Source organism: Hyperoodon ampullatus (genome assembly GCF_949752795.1).
Source record: "Hyperoodon ampullatus genome assembly, chromosome: 1".
Classification (NCBI taxonomy): domain Eukaryota; kingdom Metazoa; phylum Chordata; class Mammalia; order Artiodactyla; family Ziphiidae; genus Hyperoodon; species Hyperoodon ampullatus.
The window spans coordinates 150678283-150704437 of NC_136914.1; the positions used below are offsets into that span (position 1 = coordinate 150678283).

Genomic DNA, 26155 nt, shown 5'->3' on the forward strand with positions numbered 1-26155 from the left:
GAGTTATTACTTAGGACCTAAGACCTGTGTCTTTATGATAAATATAGTCTTCTTCTATCGCCAACTATTTTATCTACTGGCAGCCATCTTCAGCCCTACCCGTCCATGAGGCATCAACAGTTTAAGCCCTTATTTATTTGTTCTTACATTAATCAACCTGAAATGTGGCAATAAAACCCCTGCAAACCTGACATATTTGAGAAGAAGCATAGGTACTTGTGAAATAACATTTGTGAACAGTTGAGGAGGCATTATGGAGATAGTGGTAAGCTTTAGGAAGACTACTTCATAAAAGGGCTAATGGGTGAGGGCAATTTTTCTGAAAAGGAAACAATGAGTTCATAACCAAATGACTGCCTTTCTGAATCCATGTGTATCATAAACACATCATCTGATGTAAATCACGTTATTGGTTGAGAACAGATTAAACAAATTCATACAAATCAGTCAGTTTCCACTTCCTTAACATCATTTCTTGGTTTACCAGGCCTGGTGGGTACTGGGATGGCCAGTGACTCGTAGCCTTGGCCATAGCCAGACCTTGTGAAATTCTGTAGTTGATGACCCTCACACGTTGGGCCTTTCCTCCTGCACTTCACTGTTTAGCAGAAGACCCAGCATGACTATATTGTAAAGTTAGGAGGAAAGGCCTATCCATCTCATCTCACCCTACTGCTCAATGCATATAGAACACCTGTGATGTAGCTCACAGAATTCTGATTGACACACACACATAATTTCTTGCAAAGGAAAGTGGGAGACAGAAATGTGAAAAGGTCAAGTTTAGGTTTCACAATAATCTGTTGAATTTTAAAACTCAAAGATGTTTTATAAGAGGAATTTCAAACAGCATGCTATTATTACCTAAACAACTTATCTCTATGCTTTTACTCATGTTGTTTCCTAGAATGCCTTCTTGTGTCCCTCAGCATCATCGTATTTTATGTTTAAATCCTACCCACCTACCCTAGCTGAAATGCCAACTCAACCATGAAATCTCAGATTTGCCCAACAAGAAGTGATCTCTCCCTGTCTGTATGAGACCTTAACTTCTGACACAAAGTGTATACACCTGAGCTTTCCTATGGGTTAAATTTCTTGAAGGCTTTTTATTTGGTAGGTGTTTACAAAATTTTTTTTTAAAATAACTTCATGGGCTTCCCTGGTGGCGCAGTGGTTGAGAGTCCGCCTGTCAATGCAGGGAACACAGGTTCGTGCCCCGGTCCGGGAAGATCCCACATGCTGCGGAGTGGCTAGGCCCGTGAGCCATGGTCGCTGAGCCTGCACGTCTGGAGCCTGTGCTCCGCAACGGGAGAGGCCACAACAATGAGGCCCGCGTACCGCAAAAAAATAAATAAATAAATTTATTTATTTATTTTTGGCTGCATTGGGTCTTCGTTGCTGCCTGCGGGCTTTCTCTAGTTGCCGCGAGCGGGGGCTACTCTTCCTTGCGGTGCGCAGGCTTCTCCTGATTGCGGTGGCTTCTCTTGTTGCGGAGCATGGGTTCTAGGCACAAGGGCTTCAGTAGTTGTGGCTCGCGGGCTCTAGAACACAGGCTCAGTAGTTGTGGCACACGGGCTTAGTTGCTCCGCGGCATGTGGGATCTTCCCCGACCAGGGCTCGAACCCGTGTCCCCTGCATTGGCAAAAGGATTTCTTTCTTTTTTTTTTTTTTTACCAAAAAGACTTTATCAGCATCCTTAGGGCAACGCGTCCCAGGAGGGGATGCTCCTCAGCACACAGGCCACCCAGCTGCAAGTGATGAATCAGAGTGAAACGATTATTGTACACAGTGAAGACAAAGTATCACCCCAAACCTCCAACAGAAGAAGGAAAATTACTTTACAAAAACGTAAATAAAAATAACGCCCATTTTTCTGTTTTAAAAGGTGCAAGCTCTCGAGTGGCAGAGCTGGAAAGCCTGAGGACCGGGAGCCCTGGAGTACCGATGCTCGAGGGGCCGGGCCCGCCCTGGTTTCTAAAGCTTAATTTAAGCCTCTCAGGTCTGCTTCTTCGTACTACTGCTCTACGATCCTCGTTCCTACTGATTTCTTCAGCGCGTCAGGCTCACAGCTACCAGCCTTCATCAAAGCATTAAGACCAGAGACTCTCCCTTTGCAAGGCTTACACCTGAGTAAAGAGTGAAGCGATCAAACACCAGAATCTTAAAAAGCCAAAGGATAGTAGAGCCAGTGCCCATTTAGAAAAGCTCTCTTACCCCCCACCCCCCTTCCAGTCCTACTTTGGTAAATATTAATGTTTAACCCAGTTAGCAAAATTAACACCGTCATTTCCATAGTTGCTCTTTTGTGAATAGTAACTGTGGCCGGATGAACTTCACATTGGATAAAGCAGATGTGAAAACCAGCTTGCAAGAAAGGGTGCCTCCCTCAACAGCAATCTAAGCCCAGGGAACCGGCCCGAGGCCGTGCAGCTGCTGCTGGTCCGCAGCGCGTGCGGGCGGCCGGCTAGATGGTCTGGCAGCAGGCGTGGCTCCTTTTCCGGCCAATAAGGTAGGCGATGAGGACGCTGAGGACGCTGAGGACCAGACCTGCCAGGGCGCCGCCCACGGCGATGGGGATCAGCATGCTGTTCTCACGCAGCTGACACTCCTCCACAGGCCCAGACTTGTCCCCGTCCACGCGGAACGCCGACTCACACCCTGAATAGGTCTCGGTGACCTGCACGCGCCCCTCAGCGTTGCCCTCGTAGGAGTTCCCGGCGGCTGCCTGCAGCGCGCTCAGCGGGCCGTGGGCGGCCTTGAAGGCGGGGTCTCCGGTATCGGGCGGAGTCAGCGTCAGCGGGACTCCTTGCAGGAAAACCCCCAGGCAACTTGCGTTCATCGCACACTGGAGCGCCAGGAGCTGGTTCCTGCCGCGGAGCTCCAGGGTGACCAGCTGGGCTGTGCAGCTCCCCGCAAAGGTGGTCTTGTTGGGGTTGATGCTGAACTCTGGTCACCGTTGTGTTGTCCCTCGTCCTGCAGGTGACGTTCAGCTGCAGCCCCATGCTGACCGGCAGGCAGGTCCCGCTGGTGACGCTCACGTTGTACTTGGACCCCGAGGGTCTCTTGGGCGCCGAGATGGGCGAGGACTGGGGCGGCGCCGCCGGGGTGGGCGGGGAGGGCCAGTCTTACAGTGCGTCTCCTCCCTGCAGAAGCTGTTGTTGGAGAGGTAGGCCTGGAGGGTGGCGTCACGGAGCCCGATGGTCACGTTGCGCATGCGGATCTGGTTGCTGCTCAACACACCTGTACTTTTTATTTATGTCTGCCTTGATGTCGGTTACGGATTCCACAGTCTTGATTGCCCTGCAGCTCGAATTGGTGAAAATCCCTGTATCTGACAAGTTATAAACAAAACGCATCAGCTGGACACTAACGTGTTGCATTTCTTGTTAAACTTGTGGGGGTCAGCATATGGCCTCTTCCAAAAGCCATGAGACTGGAGACAGAAGCATTCCCTTTGGGCAGGCAGATTCTTAACCACTGCACCACCAGGGAAGTCCCCAAATACTTGTTGATCGAATAAATAAATGAATTACACTATTAGGTAGAGTAGATGACCTCAAGTGTTCTAGAATAGTGAATTAAATCCTTGATTTTGAAACGTCAGGATTCTTTGTAACTTTCTGCTACATAGGGGAGTTCATATTCAAGCTTATAGTTAACAACACTTCTCTGACTTCACAGCTTCCTTCTCTTTCCCCTGTTTCTTCAACCATAGTTTTAAACAGTTCTGTTTATTGAACTGGTTAAGTTTGGTCCCGTCCTAGGTGATTTGTACTAGCTATTTCCTGAGTCTGGAATTCCCTCCTGTCAAATTTTCTCTCTCTACATGACAGGAGCTTCATCATTCAGGTTTCAGGTCAGATACTCCTTGCTCAGAAAAGCCTTACTTAACTATCTAAGCTAAATTAGCCTAGTCCATCATACCACCGTGTTTGATTTTCTTTATAGTATTGACTGAATTTATCTTCTCTATTTTTTTCCTAGTTTATTTTTCTGCCTTCATTAGATTGAAATTTCTGTGGGAGAAGAAATCTTGTTTGTCTTTGTTGGTATAGGGCCAGCTCCAAGAAGAATGTTTGAAAATGGAAGATGCTCAATATATAACTGTTCAATGAATGCATGAATAAAAGAACAGCTTCCAAATAGAAGTGCTTTTACATATATTTTTAGTGAGAAGCATCAGGGCACACCAAAGCACATAGTTTTATATGCTGAACTTTCACTGGGGAGGTGGCCTGATTTAAATTCTCTATCGAATAGGAACTTGAGTCATAGTATCTGTAACACCTTATTAAACGTATTGTTTATGCCTTAAAGACAGGGCAGGCCCTTGATAATACATGTATTCACCTGTACTTAGCACAGTACTTCATGGCATTTAGTGGAACAAATTAAGTAAAGGATTAAGTAAATGTAGCTTGACTCTCAAACTCTGATTTATTTTATTTAGTACTTACCCAATTCTTAATAATAATAACTATCATTTTTGGAACAGCTACTCACTAGACAGGTGTTTTATATCCTTTATATTAATTCTTTTAAATAACCTTTTAAGGAAAGATTACCATAATCCATTTTAAAGATGACTCAAGCAACCTTTGCCGTTGGACCAAGGTCTAGTTTCCAAAATTCATAATCTTAGTTTAATCAGTCAATTGCCTGTTCTTACTAGACTAAAAACATTTCAAATATACTTGACAGTTAAGTTATTTGAACATTATTATCTCAAACTTTGCTAAATACTTCCTAATTTTCTTCATAGCAAATAAATAGTTTGTAGCATGAATCTGTTCTTAATATCTAAACAAATCTATGGAGATTTTTGCTATACATCCAACCTGTCATTTTTAATAGTTTAATATAAAAATAGCTCTTTTGTGATTGTAAAAAATATATATATAGTCATTGCAGAAAAAAAAGCTCAAATAATACAGAAAATATGGAGCCTAAAATTCCATCTTAAGTATATATAAAATTTTACATAAACTGAATCAAATTGTATATACTATTTTCTTGTCTTTCACTTAGAATTGTCAAGCTACTTTTACAAAAAAATTTTAGGCACTATCATGTATATTTGGATTTATTATCTCTGTTTAACACAAATGGCACAAGTAAAATCTACCTGAGTGAAACCCATTCTGACTTCATTCTGAAGTAGTTCAACTAATCTAACTCTACTAAAATCGAATTGGTCTAGTTTATGTTGTCAGGTTTATTATCATATATGCCTTTTCTGAGGCATAAAATCTACAGAAGTCTTAACCTGGGAACTGTATGCATATTTATTCAATAAACTACAAACAACTGAAGCAGACTGGTTTTTATTTTTTTTAAATGCCTTTCAACTTTTGACAAAAACACTTTTTTTTTTTTTTTGGTACGCGGGGCTCTCACTGTTGTGGCCTCTCCCTTTGTGGAGCACAGGCTCCGGACACGCAGGCCCAGCGGCCATGGCTCACGGGCGCAGCTGCTCCGCGGCATGTGGGATCTTCCTGGACCGGGGCACGAACCCGTGTTCCCTGCATCGGCAGGCAGACTCTCAACCACTGCACCACCAGGGAAGCTCGACAAAAACATTTCTTCACCAAAGGTCACAATAGTGAAGGTACCATTGGTTACTCCTTCCTTTCTCCCTGTGTCCTTTCTCTTTCATTTCATCTGCCACTGTCCAATCTTAGAAGCCTGAACCCAGGCTATTACAATTCTCACATATATTTTACCCACTCCAACTCATACTGTATATATCATATCATTATCAGACAGATGATTCTGAAATATCTATTTTTTATACGATTATACTCAAGCATCTTAATCAGACATTCCAAGTCTTCCATAAACTGGGCTCAGCCTACTTTCCACCTCCTCTCTACCTCCCGGGCTCTGCATTACATCTAGGCTACCCTACACACATGTTCTTTCATTCAGTACCCCTTTCTAGGAAAAATGTTCCCTAAGTCTTTTGTACCCTTTAACACTAAAATATCATCTTCTCCTGAAGTCTCCTGTGACTACTCCATCTAATATATTTCTATGTAATGTAGGTATCTTCCATATAATTCATTCCAGAATTATATTTATTGAATATTTACTATGTACCAGATACTGTTCAGGGCACTGGGAATATATCAGATAATAAAGTGGACAAAATCCTCTGACTTCATGGAATTTGTGCTCTTATGGAGAGACAAGTAATATACATACTATACAAGGACAGTGTATGGTACAATGTGATAAATGTTATTTTTAAAAATTGAGAGAAGAGAGGGCATCAGGATTGCCGGTGTGTACTTCCAGTAATTAACAAAATGTTAAGTGTATCGTAGGGGTAGGGAAACTTATTCTGTAAATGACCAGATAGTAAATATTTTACACTTTGTGGGCCATGTGGTCTCTGCCATAACCGTTCAACTCGACCATTTTAGCACAAATGCAGCCTGTGTCTCAATAAAACTTTATTTATGAACACTGAAATTTGAATTTCATGTAATTTCCATGTGCCACAGAATATAATTCTTCTTCTGACTTATGTATTTCTCAACTGAAAATGTAAATGCCATTCTTACTTTGTGGGCCATACAAACACAGACAGGGGGCCAGATTCAGCCCATGGGTTATAGTTTACCAACTACTGTGAACACCATTGAAAGGCTGAGATTAGTGAAGACTTGGGGAAGATAACAGAGTGAGCACGTGGACACATGAGAGTAGAGTATTCTAGGCAGAGGGTATAGTCATTGCAAAGTCTGTGAGACAAAGACACACCTCCAGTGTGGCTGGAGCAGGTAGAGTGAGAGAGAGAGGTAAGAGATGAGGGGGGAGCAGCAATAAAGGTGAGAATGGATAATGCGATTGATCTACATTCACAGGTGACAACGACAGGTTCTTAGACCTGGAAAAGGAAACTCTTAGAGACTGTCTAGTTCCTGGAGAGCCAGCTTTGATTGGCATACTGTCAACAAAGATTCTGAGGCTGCATTGTCTTAGCCAGAACCACTTCTATGATCAATTAGCAATGCACACTCGGGTGTGAGAGTTATTGGTTGCTATGCATTTGTGTTCTTCATCTAGTCTACCCACTGCATTTTCACCACTAGGACACACTAAGCTGTCAGCTGTTTACATGACATAACTCAACATTATCAACTAATTAATAACAGGAATCCTGAGTGCCAGATTAGTGATCTTCACTGTATCTTGGTCCTTCCCTATTTCAGTTTTTACACTTAGGGCAGTGATCAATACATATCTTTCCTGGAGAAGCTGAAAAGATACTAAAATTAAAAGCTGTATAGAGATAAGAATTACCAATGTAAATTTTATTCCCTTAGCTCTATAAAACCTTTATAGTTTCTAAAGTACTTATGTCTTTATCTTACTTGAACTTTAGGGTGGTCCTATGAATCCTTATTATCCCATAAAACGATCCCAGGGCCCTAAAATGAAAAAAGCAGGCCTTCCAGGCAGCTCTTAAATTGCATTTTCCTGTGATTGCTGAGATTTTTTTTCACAATTCCACGTATAAAGTTTAGCTTAAAATTATTACCAATTTTTTTTATACTTATTACTAAAATACTTCTTAGTGTATTTAGAGCAAAAGGAAGGAAGAATCAACATTTCCAAAATGTTCAATGATAAACTTAAAACTGCCATTCTTACTGTGCATTGTGGGGAAAAAGAGGAGGAGTTCATGCTGAGCTACTGTGATGACTAATGAAATTTTTATTCTTTTCAATAAGAAGAGCTTTAACAATTAGGCTGTGTTATAATGAAATGTTCATTTGTCCAAACTCTGATTCCTGGTCCATCAATACCTCTTTGTGAGAGGTACATCCCTAAAATATGCCTTTGTCTTGAATGGAATGCAACCAGAGGCGTTTAGTGCAAGGACTCTCAGTAAGGCAGCCTGAAACGAACAATGGGCTTCAGAAAAGCTAAAATTAAAATGTATATATATATTTTCTGTACCATGTGTTATTCATTAGTCAGATATTCACCTGACTAAATATCTAAAACAATGAGTAAAACTTCACATTTTAATATGATTAAAAAGAAATGCTTAAAAATCCAAATTGTAAGGGAAGTATATTTTACGTTCTCCATATCGGTATAAAGGACATCTGGAAAATACTTTTTTGTTGTATAGTCTTAAGGGATTTCAGTTCAAAACTATCTATCTAATGGTCTTAAATAGCCCACACTTTCCTAGACATATTTTCGGTTTTATAATTTGATAATAAGTGTTCACTTTTCCTCCTTATGTTTCTAATGCAGCTGGAATCGATTGGGATCTATTTTAATCACTTTCTTGTTCTTGTGCTACTTCATCTCCTCTCATTACTATTTAACATTTAGGGAGTGCCAACAAAATGTTGGGTCTGTATTAAATATGACCTTAGTCACAGTGGGCTCACATTTCCAACACAACAGGAAAGAATGTTGAATTTATAAAGAATGTACATAGCAGAGAATGGAAGCAACATGATAATTATTGAGGGGATTTACATTACCTGTAAGTTGATTCTGGTTCTTTTCATAGCTTGAAATAATTCCAAAATGCCACTGATGGTGCTAAAGGGGGACATTTTAGCAGGGATGGCATTTGCGTAGAGTAGTGGAGACTGTCAGCCTCCTGGAGATGGAGAGAAGTAAGGCACAGGCAGAAGTGGAATCAGTGAGCAGCAATGACAGTAAGAAGGGTCCATGACACGACTCATTCATCTTACATTTTTATGGTCAACCCATGGCTTCATGGACACCTAAGGAGTCTTTGGTCTCCGTTCTGCTATCTTTATCTTCCAAGCCATGTTACAGCATCTAATGGGATACTGGAACCATTGGGCCTAATTATTTTCTCATGGACAATTCTTATGTTCTGTTTTCCTGCTCCTGGAATGAGATCCCACTTTTTGTGTCTAGGTAATTTTACACACACACACACACACACACACTCAGTGAAAGTCAACTGCTCTGAAAAACTTTTCTGGTATCTACAGTCTGAATTAAATGTCCCTCCTTTGAACTCTTATAGTATCTTGAGCACACTTGCATTCTTACATGATTATATGTGTTTTTTTGATTATATGTACTTTTAACATATGATTGTATCCTTTTATATTTTTCTAAGTTTCTCTTAAAAATTATAAAATACTTGACAAACAAGGAAAATCTCTGATTGAAATGCATATATATCTCTAGTGCCAAACACACTTCCTGGAGAGTGATAGGCACTCTAGAAATGCTTATTATTCTTCTTTCTGAAGAACAGAGGAGTGATATTTCTCATTCCATTTTTTTTGCCCCTTCCAGATAATTTTTTAATGTTAGAAAGATGTTCTAGGTGAAAGAGAAATAAAATTCCAGGTACTATGGCTTTATAGGAGCTTCTGTAAAAGTGGAAGTGATTTTAAAATGATAAAAAGTGATTTGTTGCATTTATCAACACATAGTATATGTTACCAATGTCACCCATAAAAGTTACAGTGAAAAACTATTGCAGGTACAACTAGCTTGTCTTAACAGGGTCTTTTGTAAAGCTTGTGTAAAATATAATCTCAGGCAGAATTGACCTAAACAAGGAACATATTTTATCGTCAGAGATAATTTGCTTAGAGACATCATTGATAGAATAAGTAGTGCCTGCATATAATCATTGATATGGTCCTGAGAAGCTGCCAGCATGCATACTGGTCATTTCTTCTGCCCACCATCATGTTGAGATCATCATGAATTATTTTAAGCTAATGTTGTATCTACTAGGAGAGATAACACTAGAAAGTTGTCATTTCTCACTTGTTAACACCAGTGAGAGCTTTCTACTCACTGCTTTCTAAGAACTGTTTGCAAGAATAGGAGCAGAAGACAGGTTGTGCATTAAGAAAAGAAATGTGCAAACCCACAGAATCTGAAGTTTATCTTATAACAGCACTAGCTAGAAGATATTTGTGGGACTTTGTAAGACAGTGTCAATTCTTGGGGGGCTTTCATCGATCATCTATTTTATTGATTATCTTTTATTGATCATCTCCCGGAGATAGAGAGAACTGAGGCACAGGCAGACGTGGGAGCAGAATAAAGGAGTGGAAATTTTGAACTTTATACTTCCATATTTCTTTTTTTTTTCCCAAGTGAAACAGTGTTTTTATTGGAGGCATAATAGCACATGCATGTCTGTCACATAGGATGAGGATGACTTTAGGGTTCTGATTTCTAAGATCAGACTTTATCTTAGACACACTTTCCATCACAGCTTCTTGGGAAATGAATCAGGAAAGGAACAAGACACTGCCTGGAAAGAAATCGTTGCTGTCGCTGGAAAGTTGTAAAGCAAGAGAAGAACTTATTCAAATCAGTGTACATGTAAAAGAGCTCCAAAGAGGAAGAGAGTGGTGTGGGGAAAAGTGATCTAAGTTCTGGTGTTGGCGGTGATGCTGGCCTTTTTTGATGGCAGAGGTTTGCCTCTAAATGGAGGCAACAGGATCGACTTGTCAGTTTTGACTGCAGCAACATTTCGGGGCTCCCCAGTTCCCTCTCTGGCTCCCCAGTTCAGTCCCTCCTTTCCCCTGAAGAACTCAGAGAAGAAGGGCAGGGTCTATGTCATGGACACTGCTACTTGCTCGATGAAGCTGGCCAGATTTATGTCCAGTTCTGAAAGGTCCACACACTCATGAGTGCTCAGTGTGATGTGGGCCTTGTTGTAAATGTTAAACCATTCAGGATGGTGGTCCAGTTTCTCAGCCTGCAGGGCCACTCTCATCATGAAGCCAAAAGCCCTACTGAAGTCTTTAAAATGGAACTGCTAGAAGGTGACATCCTGGCCTTCTGGCTCGTTCCACCCCATGGCCCACATGTCTGGCAGCAGCTGGTCCTTCTCCTCAGCACTTAGCCTGTGTGCTTTGCCAGCCATGCTGTGTGCAGCGTGGACGCTGGCCACAGCAGGTGGCAGCGGAGGAGATGAGCGTGTCCTATAGTTCCATATTTCTAAGAGATACTTACCAACTAAATTTTTATAATAACTGAGAGAATAAAATGAAAGGTCCATACCATATCATTAGAAGGCTCTTGGGTGGGATGCTTTCTTTTTTTTTTTTTAGTAACTCTCAACTTTTTTTTTAATTAATTTTTATTGGAGTAAAGTTGATTTACAATGTTGTGTTAGTCTCAGGTGTACAGCAAAGTGAATCAGTTATACATATACATATATCCACTCTTTTTTAGATTCTTTTTCCATATAGGTCATTTACAGAGTATTGAGTAGAGTTCCCTGTGCTATACAGTAGGTTCTTATTATCTATTTTATATATAGCAGTCTGCACATGTCAATCCCAGTCTCCCAATTTATCCCTCCCTGGGTGGGATGTTTAATAAAGAACAAGATAGGCAAGGAAAAACACTTAAAGCTAATAATTCAGAGTATGAGATAATGGGGTTAGGGTTAGTGTCTACTGGTTTCACACATTTTACAACTTTGTTTAAAGCTAGTAAGAGAGATAAAATTGGGAATTACCAAAAACAATTGAATGACAGGTACAACGGTGGATGGCCCTGAGAGCAATTAGAAGCTTGAAAGATTTCTGAAATAGTACATCTGACCTTGACTATAAAAGAAATAAAAGAAAATGAAATGCTAGTGGAGTTTGGACTTAATAAACACATTTATCAGCTGCCTGAGGTTTTAGTTACAGAAATCTGTTTGTTTTACATAAAAATAACAAGAATAATAACTAATAAATATTGGTCATTCTACTGACAATCACTTGCTAAGTACCTCTTTTATCCTCTCTGCCATCCTATAAGGTACATATCCTTTTTATCAGCATTTTATCAATAAGGAAACTGACACACAAGAAGGTTAAATAATTTGCTCAAAGTAAATGGTAAAGTGCGTTTTGAGGCCAGGGAGTCTGATTCCAAATCAGAGTTGAACTCTTATCCATTAAGCTATAACACATTGATTAAAAATTATCTTACAGTAGATCCAAAAAGAGTTCTTTAAAAACTCAACAGTGTTCAAACTGGTGTAGATGATTTTATTTACAAAGCAGAAATAGAGACACAGATGTAGAGAACAAATGCATGATACCAAGGGGGAAGAGGGGGGCATGAATTGGGAGACTGGGACTGACACATATACACTATTGATACCATGTATAAAATAGATAACTAATGAGAACCTACTGTACAGCACAGGGAACTCTACTCAATGCTCTGTGGTGACCTAAATGGGAAGGAAATCCAAAAAAGAGGAGATATATGTATACGTAGAACTGATTCACTTTGCTGTGCAGTAGAAACTAACACAACATTGTAAAACAACTATACTCTAATAAAAACTAAAAACAAAACAAAAGCAAAACCTCAACAGTGTTTTTAAAAAGTGATGTTCTTGGAATGATGTAAAGCATGTGGAAGTTATTGTACTTCATCCGCAAGGTGTCTGCCAGTTCTTCCTGTTGTTGCTAATAAGCATCTGTTGTCCTAACCTGCTAAGGGGGAGGCAGAGTTTGCTCTGGAGACAGCCATCTTCCCCTCCGCCCACTTCCATCCTGTGGGGTACAACGGTCCTCTTGAGAGGCTTGAGCCCTCCAGCCTGAAAGCTCTCTCTATCCTAGTAAGGGCAAGCCAGACGAGGCCCAACTGGATGGGCATCTCTACACAGAAAAATGAAATGGATGGTATCTCTGTGTTTGTTCACGTTCCCTAAGACTCTGAAACGGGACTTATTATGCTCACACAGACGAAGACGTTATTCTCTCTGATATCAGAGATTTAGGTCCCTGGCAGGCAACTCAACTCCCAGAATGGGGTTAAGACTCAGACTGCCCCAATTATCCATTCACCACTTCTTTTTTTTTAGCTCTGTAGCAACACATATATGGTTTTATTTTGACAAAGGATAGACAAAGTATCAGGAGAAATATCTAATCATTACTAGAAACTTGTTGAGAATAAACTCACAAATGAAGTACATTTTAAAATTTACCCATTCACCATACCGTGATAAAACACTCCTTCAAAATTCTATGATTTTATGCCAGCATATTTTGGCAGTGCTTTCATGTACATCATATTCACAAAATAACAGAATTATACAACTGAAAGACTCTTACACACTCTAGTCCTGTGCCTGATTCAGAGAGACTAAACAGCTTATGATGTAAAGGCTTCCCAGTTCCAATTTCCATGTCCTTTCCCTTATACCTCATTGTCTTGGAATTCTGACAACTCAAAAAGGTAAATAGTGACAAGAGTTAACACAGAGTCTCAGACAACTTGAATCGTCAGATGGCATTGTGGTATTTTTTAAAACATAGTACTCTCTTTCATATATCAATAACCTGTTATCCATCACATAGCTTCTTACAGTGAGACTTCCCAACTCATGTAACTTCAGTGAATACCCTTTTAGAAGCCACCCCTGAGAACTTTACAGTTTAGATTTGATTATAGTCAGTTTTACATGTCTTTGTATCACATTATATGTCCTATGTTACCAAACTTCTATCTTACAGATACTGACCATATCTACTATTTTATATAAACCTCCCCTTAGTGCTTTGGAGTCCAGTTTTATGAAATCACTTTTTTAATAAATCAATTTTCCTTGGACAAACCATGTCTCCTTAAGCCTTTTTGTTGGTTGTTTCTGAATTTAATCTGTGAAACACCTTTCCATTTTCTTCCCAAGGAGGCATCTATCACATTCCCCTATGCCCAGCGTGGTACCTGAATGTGTACCTTAGAATCAGACACTTGCCTAAATATACATCTTAATAAGAAAGCCATAAATAAGTAATTGTTTTGGCCACTTTGGCAACTGCCTATTTCAACATGATCTAAATTCAGTATTCTCACAGACTTACCAAAAGAACAGGACCCTTTCTCTTGGACAACAGGATCCTTTCTCTCACTAGAGCTTCAGGAGGATGTTTCAGAGATTAATAGGGTTCCTGCACCCCTGCAATTTGCTTGAATTAGATTAACATAGTGATAACATGAAATACAAGCCACACCTTAAATAAGTTACTTCACTTTCCGAGCAGATCCAAATGCATGCTTAGATGAAGTCAGAGCCCATGTGGTTGGGCTTAAAAGATAAGGAAAAGGACTCTCTCTCTAGGATGTGTCTTCACCTGCTTGTACTTCTATCTGAAATCTAACCTCTAATTTCGATTATTTTGAATGAAGCAATAGATCTGTGCTCATCACGTTTGCCTTTAGAATATGTGATAACAAATGATGCAGTCATTAAAATTAGCTATCTTTTGTCACTCCTTTTCCAATATAATAATTAAAACTAGCCTCTAACAGGTTGACATAGTACAAGTGGGGATAAATGAGAACTACGATGAGAGCTTGGGGTTTCTGGGTATAAAATATGATGGAGGAGAGAAAAAAATAAGTGGGAAATGGAAAATTGTCAGACAATTCTCAGTTTGAAACTTTGCTTAGGACTACCTGTGTTTCCTAAGGTTTCTAGAACATCTTGGAGTACAACCAAGACATAGGTGTTCTCTGCAGAACCTGAAACTTGGCTATGGGTATGTCCTTGGTCAAACAATACGGGTCTCCAGTCAGGAAGATCCTGAATTTTCAGAATTCATGCCAGACCAGGAAAAACTTCCCTCTTGCCCTTTGCCAGGGACTCAGTCCAAAGAAGCTGTAACATATTTTTCTTCTAAAAAGATTATTAAAAGAAATATGTGCTCTTTGAAGTCCAGTTAAGATACTGTGGGTTCTTATAGACTTCACACTGCTTATATATGTAGTTCAAATGAGCAGCCAAAAGAACATCTCTCAATGAAAGGAAGACGTTCAGCCTGGGCAAAGCTGAGCGGCTTAATAACAATGACTTGGTACATAGATAGTTCCTTATAAAGGTGCAAACTGCCAAACTGATCACTCTCTGTGCTGTAGTTATAACAGAAAGAAGTAGATTCACAGTATAGGAAGTATGTGAAACGTAAAGGAGAACATTTCACTAGTGGTAGTGCCTGACTGCAGATCCCTTTCCTTGTTGTGATTTGCCAATGTTATGCCAAAGGATGATACTGAGTAACTTGGAAAGGTAGTTCACTAACTTTTATTTTAATCATTATTAACCTTATTTAATCATTATTTAACCATTATTAACATTTAATCATTATTTTAATCATTATTAACCTTTTATTTTAATCATCACTAACTTTTATTTTAATCATTATTAACCTTCTAAACTGCAAAGATAAGAACTGTTTCCTAGTATTCTGTAATAAGGTAAAATATTTTGTCAATGAAGTGATGTTAGCAAAGTACAGTGAGGTAAAAGATTATTTAAAAAAAATATAGTGTATGTGTGTTTAATTTTTGCACATCTTCAAGCTAAATATATAAAAGCAGAGGTGCTGATAGAGGTCCAGTATATTCCCTTAGATGATTTCTGGAGCTATAGAATTCTAGAAGTTCTATCCCAGAATCTCTATCACTCTTCCTTCTAATTTTACATAGTTCTGTTCTAGGTTTAAAAGGGTTCCAGCTAACGAGAATGGTGTTTGAACCTCAATTCACCGTTGCTTAGAAGGATATCTATTCTTATTGGCCCAGGGATCTGGGGGTTATCCTCCCTGACTCTCCCAGCCCCCTCCTCTACACACATCTGTTCTCCCAATCAAATTTTAATTCAAATGAAATGTTTCTTCAGAATTGTCCATTCAATATACTTTGCTTATTATTTTATCCTTTTTCTCAATTTCACCTTTTTATGGTAGAAACGCATTTGCTCTAGTCTACTTTTGAACTGAAAATGCAATAAAATCCAGTTTTTCACAGATGTAATAATTTAAATTTCTAAACCAAATTATATCTGAGGAGCAGGGAATTATAAAGCAGTGAGTTGGGAAAAACAGGGAAATTGAACATCACTCAACATCATTAATTATTAGAGAAATGCAAATCAAAACTATAATGAGGTATCACCTCACACTAGTCAGAATGGCCATCATCAAAAAATCTACAAACAATAAATGCTGGAGAGGGTGCGGAGAAAAAGAAACGCTCTTGCACTGTTGATGAAAATGTAAATTGATACAGCCACTATAGAGAACAGTATGGAGGTTCCTTAAATCTAAAAATAGAACTACCATATGACCCAGCAATCCTACTATTGGGCATATACCTGGAGAAGACCATAATTCGAAAAGATACATGCACCCCAATGTTCATCGCAGCACTATTTACAATAGCCAGGACATGGAAGCAACCTAAATGTCCATCATCAGAGGAATGGATAAAGGAGATGTGGTACATATATACAATGGAATATTATTCATCCATAAAAGAGAATGAAATAATGCCATTTGCAGCGACATGGATGGACCTAGAGATTGTCATACTGAGTGAAGTAAGTCAGACAGAGAAAGACAAATATCATATCATATTATATGTGGAATCTAAAAATATGGTACAAATGAACCTATTTACAAAACAGAAATAGAGTCACAAATGTAGAAAACACACTTATGATTACCAGGGGGGAAAGGAGGGGAGGGATAAATTGGGAGATTGGGATTGACATATGCACGCTACTATAGATAAAACAGATAACTAGTAAGACCCTACTCTATAGCAAAGGGAATTCTACTCAATACTCTGTAATGATGTATATGGGAATAGAATCTAAAAAAGAGTGGAGATATGTATGTGTATAACTGATTCACTTTGCTGTACAGCAGAAACTAACACAACATTGTAAATCAGCTATACTCCAATAAAAATTAATTTTAAAATGCTAAAAAATTAAATAAATACATTTCTAAACTAAATTATATCTGAGGAACAGGGATTATAAAGCAGTGAGTTGGGAGAAACAGGGCAATTGAAATGGTTTGTGCATCCAAAGTATATGCCTTGAAGCTATCACCACACCTGACTAGATCCACACTCATGACAGGAGTAGCAGTGGGTGTATTTTGAGTAGTTAGACAACTTACTCATTCAGCTCTGCTTATAAACTAAGAGTGCTTCCTTTTTTAAACTTAAAGGAAATTTTGGGTGAGTTCTCGATAAATACTAGTAGTTTTCTTCCTCAGAACTCACATTCATCAAAGAATACTATCACAGCTAAAAAGAAATGATCAATAAGTTAACAAAAATAATCCAATATTAAATTCATTTTTTTCTTTCAAACTTACAAAATCCAAGGTCTTATTTCTCACATTCAGATATATGACAAAATAAATGAAAAATATCAATGTTTATAAAGAGTTTTAGAGACCATTGATCCCCTCGAATCTGTTCTGTTCTTCTTCCATAGGAAAAAAGAGTTAAAACTATAGTTGGTCACTCAGAGCTACTCTTTCTCACCAGCCAGAGGTAACATGTGACTGAATTCTCACCAATGGAATGTTAGCAGAAGACACTGTGCCACCTCCAGGCTGGGCCTTACCACACCACGAGTGCTACTTTGTACCTCCTCTCTTCTCACTGGGGGAACTGGACATAATGGCAATCAGACTTCAACGTGCAGATGAGGACAATGCCCCAGAGGATGGTAGAGCAAGCCCTACTCATCAGCATCTCTGGGTGATGTCATAAAGTCCAACTACCCTTCCTGGACTTTTAAATGTAAGAGAGAAATAAACTATATCCATTGGAGCCATTGCGTTTTTGCACCTCTTTTCTATGTAGCCTTCAGCATAAACTAATACCAATGGAGATCTAATATAAATCCACTTGAGGCATTTTTTTTTTCCCTAAGTGGGACATTTCGTAACTAGAATTGGATATGATTCAAGTGATTAAGTGAAGGGAGCCCCGTCCTTTGTATATTTATTTATTAGTTCATGCTAACGTTGCTGGTTATAAACAAGAAAGAGAAACAATTAGTAGAGATTAGAAAAAGGCATTGTATTGGTATTCAAAAAAAAAAGTTGGGTAGACAATACAGTTGTTTAACTTGAGGGTTTTCTGCTTTGTTTAATGTGACAATATGTTATATGAGTGATATGTATAAGAAGCAATGTAATTGAATTGGTCTTGATCAATGATGTTTGAACTTTATAATTATGTTCTAAGAGCAATAAAACTGCTTTAAAATAGAAATTTTCTATAGGGTAAATAAATTTATTGTATTTATTCTTAAATTCTTCAGAACTTAACACCTTCCTGCCCATTAGAACAATTTTTTAAAGTTAGTCTTTAATAATATGGAGGTTCTTAGTTCTTCAACTATTTCATTGTAGCAGAACAGACTAATGAAAAAATGTATAAAAAATATTGAAGGATTTGGAAACCAATGTCCATTTAATTATAGCCAAAATTTATAGGAAGCTGGTGAAAGCTCTTGTCTAATAAGCACTAGGTCAGTGTCAAAAAGTTGAAGAGCACAAAGTACTCCTGCTACATAAGGCTAAGGGAGTATTTTTTGGTGGGGCAAATTTTGAGCTCAGCTGACAGCAACATCATGCTTTCTGATTCAAATGACTTTGTCATTTAAAAGTTTGAAAGTCACAAAGCACCAGGCTGATCTCCCTGTGCTATGCAGCTGCTTCCCACTAGTTATCTATTTTACATCTGGTGGTGTATATATGTCCATGCCACTCTCTTTGTCCCAGCTTACCCTTCCCACTACCTGCATCCTCAAGTCCATTCTCTACATCTGTGTCTTTATTCCTGTCCTTCCACTGGATAGGGAGAGTGAGAGGGAGATGCAAGAAGGAGGAGATATGGGGATATATGTATATATATAGCTGATTCACTTTGTTATACAGCAGAAACTAATACACCATTGTAAAGCAATTATACTCCAATAAAGATGTTAAAAAGAAAAAATAATACTAGAGCTGAATTGGTAAGAATAAAAATAGCAAGTTAAGAAAGATGGAATAAAAGAAATGAAAAAATAAAAGACTGAAACACCAAAAACAAATAAAATAAAATAAATCTGGTTTTAAATACTACAGTCAAACAACAACAAAAATGTTTGAAAGTGTCTGGACCATGCCATTAGAGAGCAGTCTCTGCTCAGAGAAAACAGACAGGCTCCCCAAGAACAAGGCAGCAAAGGAGGCATAGCTTGAAGGACAGCTAATGAAATTCTGATTGTTCCACTGAGGTGTGCAGGGCAGGAAATCTCCATTTACAAGCACATCTTTGACCTTCCTAAATCCAATTGCTTGGCAACAACTTCTGACAACAATTTATGTATTGGAAAGTATCCTTTGACTAATAATTTTTTCCTCATACTTGCACTGACATTAAAAATATGGGAACATTTTCTTTGGGGGGATGTTATAGTGGACACGCTCTTCAGTAGTTAGAATCCATTATCTCCTTCACCTTCCACAGCGGATCCTAATATTATTTAGTTACCTGCACCTCAGACGTGTAGCTTAAGTGCCTCTTAGAAAGTGGACCTGGTAGTTCTAAAACTAATCCCACTCCCATTTTTAGTTTTTGGCTCAGAGACAGGCATGCACAACATTCAGAATCCTGAGATTCTTACAGTGATTTGCAGGGAGTTTGTAGAAAAGATCCTCTTCACTATTCTGGAAGAATTTCAGGAAGCCACTCTCTCTTACATTTGCCATGAACAAATAGGCATGTGTCTTCCCTTACAATTGTCAGCCATTCTAGGGATTAATATTAGAAGGAATATAACAATGGAGGTCATGGCAGAGAGACAGAAGGACACTGAGGCTTGAGAACATTCTTAGAATGCTAGATCTATCAAACTCAAAGCCTGCCTCTCTTTGGATTTTCAGTTGCATTAGTCAACACCTTCTCCTACCGTGTAATCCAGCCTCAACTGGTTTTTCGTTTACTTTTTTAAAATTTATTTAATTACTCCCAAATCATCTTAGATGACATATATGGTCATAAAATATACTGTGTAAGCCGGGCTGGGCTGTGCAACATGTGACCAGCAAACTTTTCCAAACTGGGATACATAATAAATGCTCTTACTGTTGAGTTAATAATGTTTGCTGGCTGGACCCATCAACAATTTTGACCCCACTTTTTAATTTTATTTAAGTATAGTTGATTTATGATATTGGTTTCAGATATACAAGATAGTGATTCAATAGTTTTATAGATTTATACTCCATTTAAAGTTATAAAATATTGGCTATATTTTCTATGCTGTATAATGTATCCTTGTAGCTTATTTATGTATTTTATACATAGTAGTATCTTAATCTCCTGCCTCTATCTTCTTCCTCCCCCCCTTCCCTCTCTCCACTGGTAACCACTAGCTTGCTCTCTATATCTGTAAGTCTGCTCTGTTTTATTATATTCACTCATTTGTTTCATATTTTAGATTCCATGTGTAAGTGATAACATACAGTATTTGTCTTTCTTTGTTTGACTTTTTTCACTAAGCATAATACCCTCCAGGTCCTTCCATGTTGTTGCAAATGGCAAAATTTCATTCTTCTTTATGGCTGAGTAATATTCCATTGTTTATATATACCACAGCTTCTTTATCCATTCATCTGTTGATGAACACTTAAGCTGCTTCATATCTTAGCTATTATAAATAATCCTGCATGTTATTATTATAAATAATAATGAATGTTAGGGTGCATGATCTTTTTTAATTAATGTCTTCATTTTCTTCTGAAATTACCCAGGAATGTAATTTCTAGATCATATGGTAGTTCTGTTTTTCAGTTGTTTGAGGAAACTCCATACTGTTTTCCATAGTGGCTATACCAATTTACATTCCCACCAACAGTGTACTAAGGTTCCATTTTCTCCATATCTTCACCAACATATCTTATTTGTGGTCTTTTTGATGATAGCCATTCTGACAGGTATGAGGTGGTCACTCATTGTGGTTTTGATTTGCATTTCTGATGATTAGCTATACTAAGCATCTTTTTCATGTGCCTGTTAGCCATCTATATGCCTTCTTTGAAAAAATTTCTATTCAGATCTCCCGTTCATTTTTTGATTGGGTTGTTGGTTTTTGGTATTGAGTTGTATGACCTGTTTATATATTTTGGATACTAACCCCTTGATGGTCATTTCATTTGCAAATATTTTCTCCCATTTACTAGGTTGTCTTTTTCTTCTGCTGATGGTTCCCTTTGCTGTGCAAAACTTTTAAGTTCAATTAGTTCTCATTTGTCTGTTTGCTTTTGTTTTCTTTGCCTTAGGACACAGATCCATAAAAATATTGCTATGATTTGTGTCAAAGATGTTCTGTCTATGTTTTCTTCTAGGGGTTTTATGGTTTCCAGTCTTACGTTTAGGTCTCTAGTCCATTTTGAGTTTATTTTTGTATATGGTGTGAGAAAATATTCTAATTGCATTATTTTACATACAGCTGTGCAGTTTTCCCAGCACCACTTATTAAAGAGAGTCTTTTTCCCATTGTATATTCTTGCAATATTCTTGCAAAACATTCTTGCAATGTTTTGTCATAGATTAACTGGCCATAAGTGCATGGGTTTATTAGTGGGCTCTCTATTCTGTTCCATTGATATATGTGTCTGGTTTTGTGCCAGTAACATACTGTTTTGATTACTGTAGCTTTGTAGAATAGTCTGAAGTCAGGGAGTGTGAGACCTCCAACTTTGTTCTTTTATCTCCAGATTGCTTTGGCTATTCAGTTGACCCCATTTTTTAATTTTATAAATGGTCAGACACCTATAAATGGTCTGAATAAATAAACCACTTAAAATTATATCATAGTTTGTCCATCTGTTGTTGTTTTCCAGCATTACACACCTAGACTTCACCTATCTTGGAAAACATTTCTTCTTAGCTATACTGACTCAAATTTATTCAAGTAATAATGGCATTCTGATGTCATACAAGCTTAGTATATTATTAAATAATAATACCTTGACAGTATTATATGATTCACTGTTGGTGTGCCTGTTTTAACATTCATATTGAGAATGACTTAGCAGTCACTAATAACTGATAATGCTCAGAATGTTGTGTACAGTTTGAAAACAAGCACTCCCCTGGATAACATAAATTTGCTTTAGAGATTAAAGCCATATTGGCACCATTCTTCATCTACCAGACCCTTAAAAGTGTTTTAATCTTCTTTTTCCTGTTTGTATTATATAACAACAATAGCTCCCATATTCTAATTAGCTGGATAATACTGCTTTACTTCTTACGTCAATTTTTGCCTATGTCTACTGGAGGCAATTGTTTCATTGTACAGAATTTGGTTTCGCAGAATCATTATAACTACACTGAAGGAAGTTTAGAAATCAATGTAATCCCAGTATTCATTGCAGATATTTTACTCATTCACTTTTTCATATGCCTATATCTACACGCATAAAGCTTTATCCATAGTCATATGGTTGGAAAATACACGATTTTGTTCCCTGATGATTCCAACCAACATATATCCTATGACCTTTAACTTCTAGAGAAACATCACAAACTGCTAAATGTGATCATCTCTGCAGAAGTTTCACTGGATGTCTGATGGTGGAAAAGTCATTTGCTTTATACTTTACATGACAATTTTATAAATTAGTGGATTATGGGTTATGTTTACTTCTTTATTTTACATTTTCTATATTTTTCTAATAAAAAAGTAAGATACAGCACAGTAAGGTGTGAACAGTGCTAACCAGAAAAACAAACCAGAACTAAACAAAATATATGCTCCACCTTGACATAAGACCTTCATGCAAATCTTTTAAATGATCTATAAAATATTCAAGTGATTGAATATACTAGATTTTCATCAATAAGTTCTTAGCTGATGAACATACAAATTGCTTAAGTTCTTTTCATTATTCTATTTAGCACTATATTGAAGATGTTTTTACATAAAGCATTTGTCTTCTTTTGATAAATTGGGAGTGTAAATTCCCAGAGGAATGATTATTGCATTATGCAATGATTAATTATTGAAAATTAATTTCCAGAAGTGTTGAATCAGCTTACATTGCTATCAGCAATATAAAGTTTTATTGCAACATTTGCAAAAAAGTATATACACATATATAGCAATAAATATTTATGGGATCTCTTTGCCTACCAGTCTTAATTTTCATGTTTCTTTGCTTGTTTATCCATTTATTCATTTAACAAATATTGAATGAGTATCAACTATATGCCAGATACTGATAGTCACTGGTGAGAAAAAATCAGAAATGATCCTCATCTTCTTAACTTCCTATCACAATCCTAGGAAGAAAATATTTTTATCCCCAGGTTTGCAGAAAAGAAAAAAGAAGCTCAGACAGGCTAAGAATTTATTAAAACTCACACAGCAGTTGAAAGTTCTAGGGCTCTAGGATTCAAATCTAAACTGTCAGACACCAAAGCCTATGTTCTTTTTAGCCAATCTGGCCATTATTGAGTACTATTACTCTAGAAGTTTCTGTTATTTTTGCTGATTTAATGAGTGAATTTCATACCTTGTTATGTTTACTTTCAGTTTTTAATATAGAACAAGATTGAAAAATTTTTTCTCTTTACTAATTGTATTTCTTCATGTGACAATTGTTTGCTCTTGTGTTTTAGTCATTTGTAACTACTGTTATTTTGATGATTTTCTTACTAACCTACAGAATCTGTAGATCAAGGTATAGAAAAATTATTAGTTTTTGGTAATGTTTGCTTAACGCAAATTTTACATTTTTATGGTTTACTTTTAAACTTTGGTTATAAGAGTTACAAATTCAGATTAATTTAACACATTGCACTTTACCTTTATATTTATTGATGTGAAAGAAACAAGGGCATTAAGGAAAAAGTGGCAATCTTACAAGGTGTGAGGATGTTTCTTTCATACTCAGCACTCTTGTTTTGACGATGTAACTGTATTTATGATTCATATAATGAATCAAAGAGCCTACTAATGGAGAAATCTTGATTGATCAGTAATTGTTTGAAATGCAAACTGGCTTTTTATTAAACATCATTCTAATTTGAAGTGAATGTTTTGATGGGATGTTTTAGAGTTTTCTAATCCCAACCTTCAGAAACTATAATCCTTGCCCATATTTTCTGTTAATATTTTGCTTTTATCATCAGTGGTTGTATGTACAGTTGCCCCAATAAATGCTATCATATGACTCCATATAATGTTTTAGCATTTGGTTTTATCACTATAATTTAGTCAATGGAGCTGTTTACTTATCTCATGAGTCATGTTTCCTTCATACATTTATTAATATGCTTTATAAGCTAACACTACCATTCATGTCTCTGATTAATTACCAGAAGGTTTTTTGATGGTGAATTGAAATCTGTTAGAAGAATTTTGTAGTAATAAGCTTAATATTATTTTCCAGCTTACATAAGGGGCTGCAAGTACAAATGAATAAAATATCACACAAAACGGTATTAGTGATGACAATATCAATGGCTTATAATGACGTAAGTAGAGAAACTTAAGGGCTGTTTCTGCTACTGCTGTTATTGCTACTAGCTACCATTTACTGAGCACTTACAAAGTGCTACATACTAGCTAAGTACTTTACCTTTTTTATTATTATTTAGTTTTCACAATTCTCACATGTATATAATGATTAAAATGGAGATTTTTTTCTAATTATGAAAGGGTTAAGTATTTGATGCAGGTCATATAGCTAGTGAGTGGGCAGAGAGTATGAATTTGAATCAAGTTCTAAACTTATCTGAGCATGGAATACAAATTTCAGAAACACCTCTTTATAATTCTTGGGACAGTTGTGTTCCCCAGAACAATCTAAAAGTATCACCTTAGGTGGTCTGGACTTGATCAGACTTTAGAAGTATCAGTAGTTCAAATAAGGCTCATGAGACAAATATAGAGAAATCAGAATGTGAATTTCATCAATGGACAATGCTAAGTATAAATACAATGCTAACAGAATTAAACACTTAAAAATTTTCAACCAGTGGATTCCCCCGACCTGTAAGTAAGTTATAGGAAAAGTAGCATTACAGAGAATTTCTGCATGTTGAAAAAAAAATTACAACAGGGAAAGTTGATTATTTGAAATGAATATTTAAAAGCATCAGGCCAATGTATCTTTTCCCACAAAAGACATATCTGCCACTAGACTGAGTAACTCAAATTCTTGGACTAGGGATCCCCTTTCTTTGGACAGTTCTTAGATGTGAATGACTAATGTTTGCCTCTGTGATCATGTCTTCTATAATGCCATGACTGAAACCAACTTTTTTCTGACAGACACTATTTCTTTAAATCTGTTAGACTTTCAACAAAAATATAACAAGCATGAAGAAGAACTTGTCTCCTTGATATTATTTTGTATATTTTCATTTTATGTTGATTTACATAGAGAAATTTTGTTTACAAGGTGAATGGGTGAGAAGGTAGCTTGGGATGGGCCCCAAGGCTATCCCAACTATCAGGTGCTACCAATAATATAATAGGTACTCATAAACATTATGTTATAATGAATAAACAAGTGAATTAGGGAATAAATGGGTTTCTCCTTTGATGTCCTGAAAATTCCTTGTTTTATTGAGGAAAAAGGAAATGTAAATTAATTCTTTGTATAACCCCTTCTGTGTTGCTTTCATTATCAACATCATATAAAATTCTGATACCCCAAGACCTGTCTGGTACTACTTTGTGTCGGACGATTTTATTTTTGCACCTTGAATAATAGATCGCTCTGTGCTTTAATATAGTGAGTTCCCTTTTATTTCAACTGCACAATGCTCAGGATGTATTTTTTGCCTTTATCTCCTGCTCAGAGTAGATGGCTATAAAACAGAACTTACACTTTCTAAACTCTAGCAGAGTAAAATCCTTACACACATTTATTCACTCTGTCACAAATTTCAAGATTTCAAGTTTCCCTGTTTATTGTGCCCACTCCTACAAATTCCCCTACCACCACCACTCACTCCCATCATGAATTCATAGTTTTTAGAGTCTTCTGCTACAAAAAAAAGCACTATCAAGAGTGAGAAAGATCAGCAGGCAATGAAAGCATTTGACTTTGATGTTCATTTTGTCTCTTGTTAACTAGGAAAGTGAAAAGAAATAGAAGGAGGTGAGTAGAAATAATGTGCCTGTAGGATGACCGGGATGGACGATTGTCCCCTAAAGTGGATTTTTATCAATTTAACCTTACTGATAATCCCTATATTCACATTAGTTGTGACTTTGTTTGCTGAAAGTAAGGGAATTTAACAGGGAAAAGGTGGACTTTATGAGTCAGCAGGTTTT

General features: G+C 37.3%; 2 pseudogenes across 2 annotated transcripts; both read right to left on the minus strand.

Moving 5' to 3' along the window:
• Window positions 1-2467: 2467 nt before the first annotated feature.
• Window positions 2468-8588, minus strand: LOC307058112 (lysosome-associated membrane glycoprotein 1-like; annotated as a pseudogene). The gene is made up of 2 exons: window positions 8514-8588; window positions 2468-3507 (listed from the first exon to the last, which is right to left on the minus strand). The product of its transcript is annotated as a lysosome-associated membrane glycoprotein 1-like (transcript).
• A 2006-nt stretch (window positions 8589-10594) lies between these two features.
• On the minus strand, window positions 10595-10909 carry LOC307061274 (pterin-4-alpha-carbinolamine dehydratase-like; annotated as a pseudogene). Its single transcript has one exon. The product of its transcript is annotated as a pterin-4-alpha-carbinolamine dehydratase-like (transcript).
• Between the last annotated feature and the right edge of the window lie 15246 nt (window positions 10910-26155).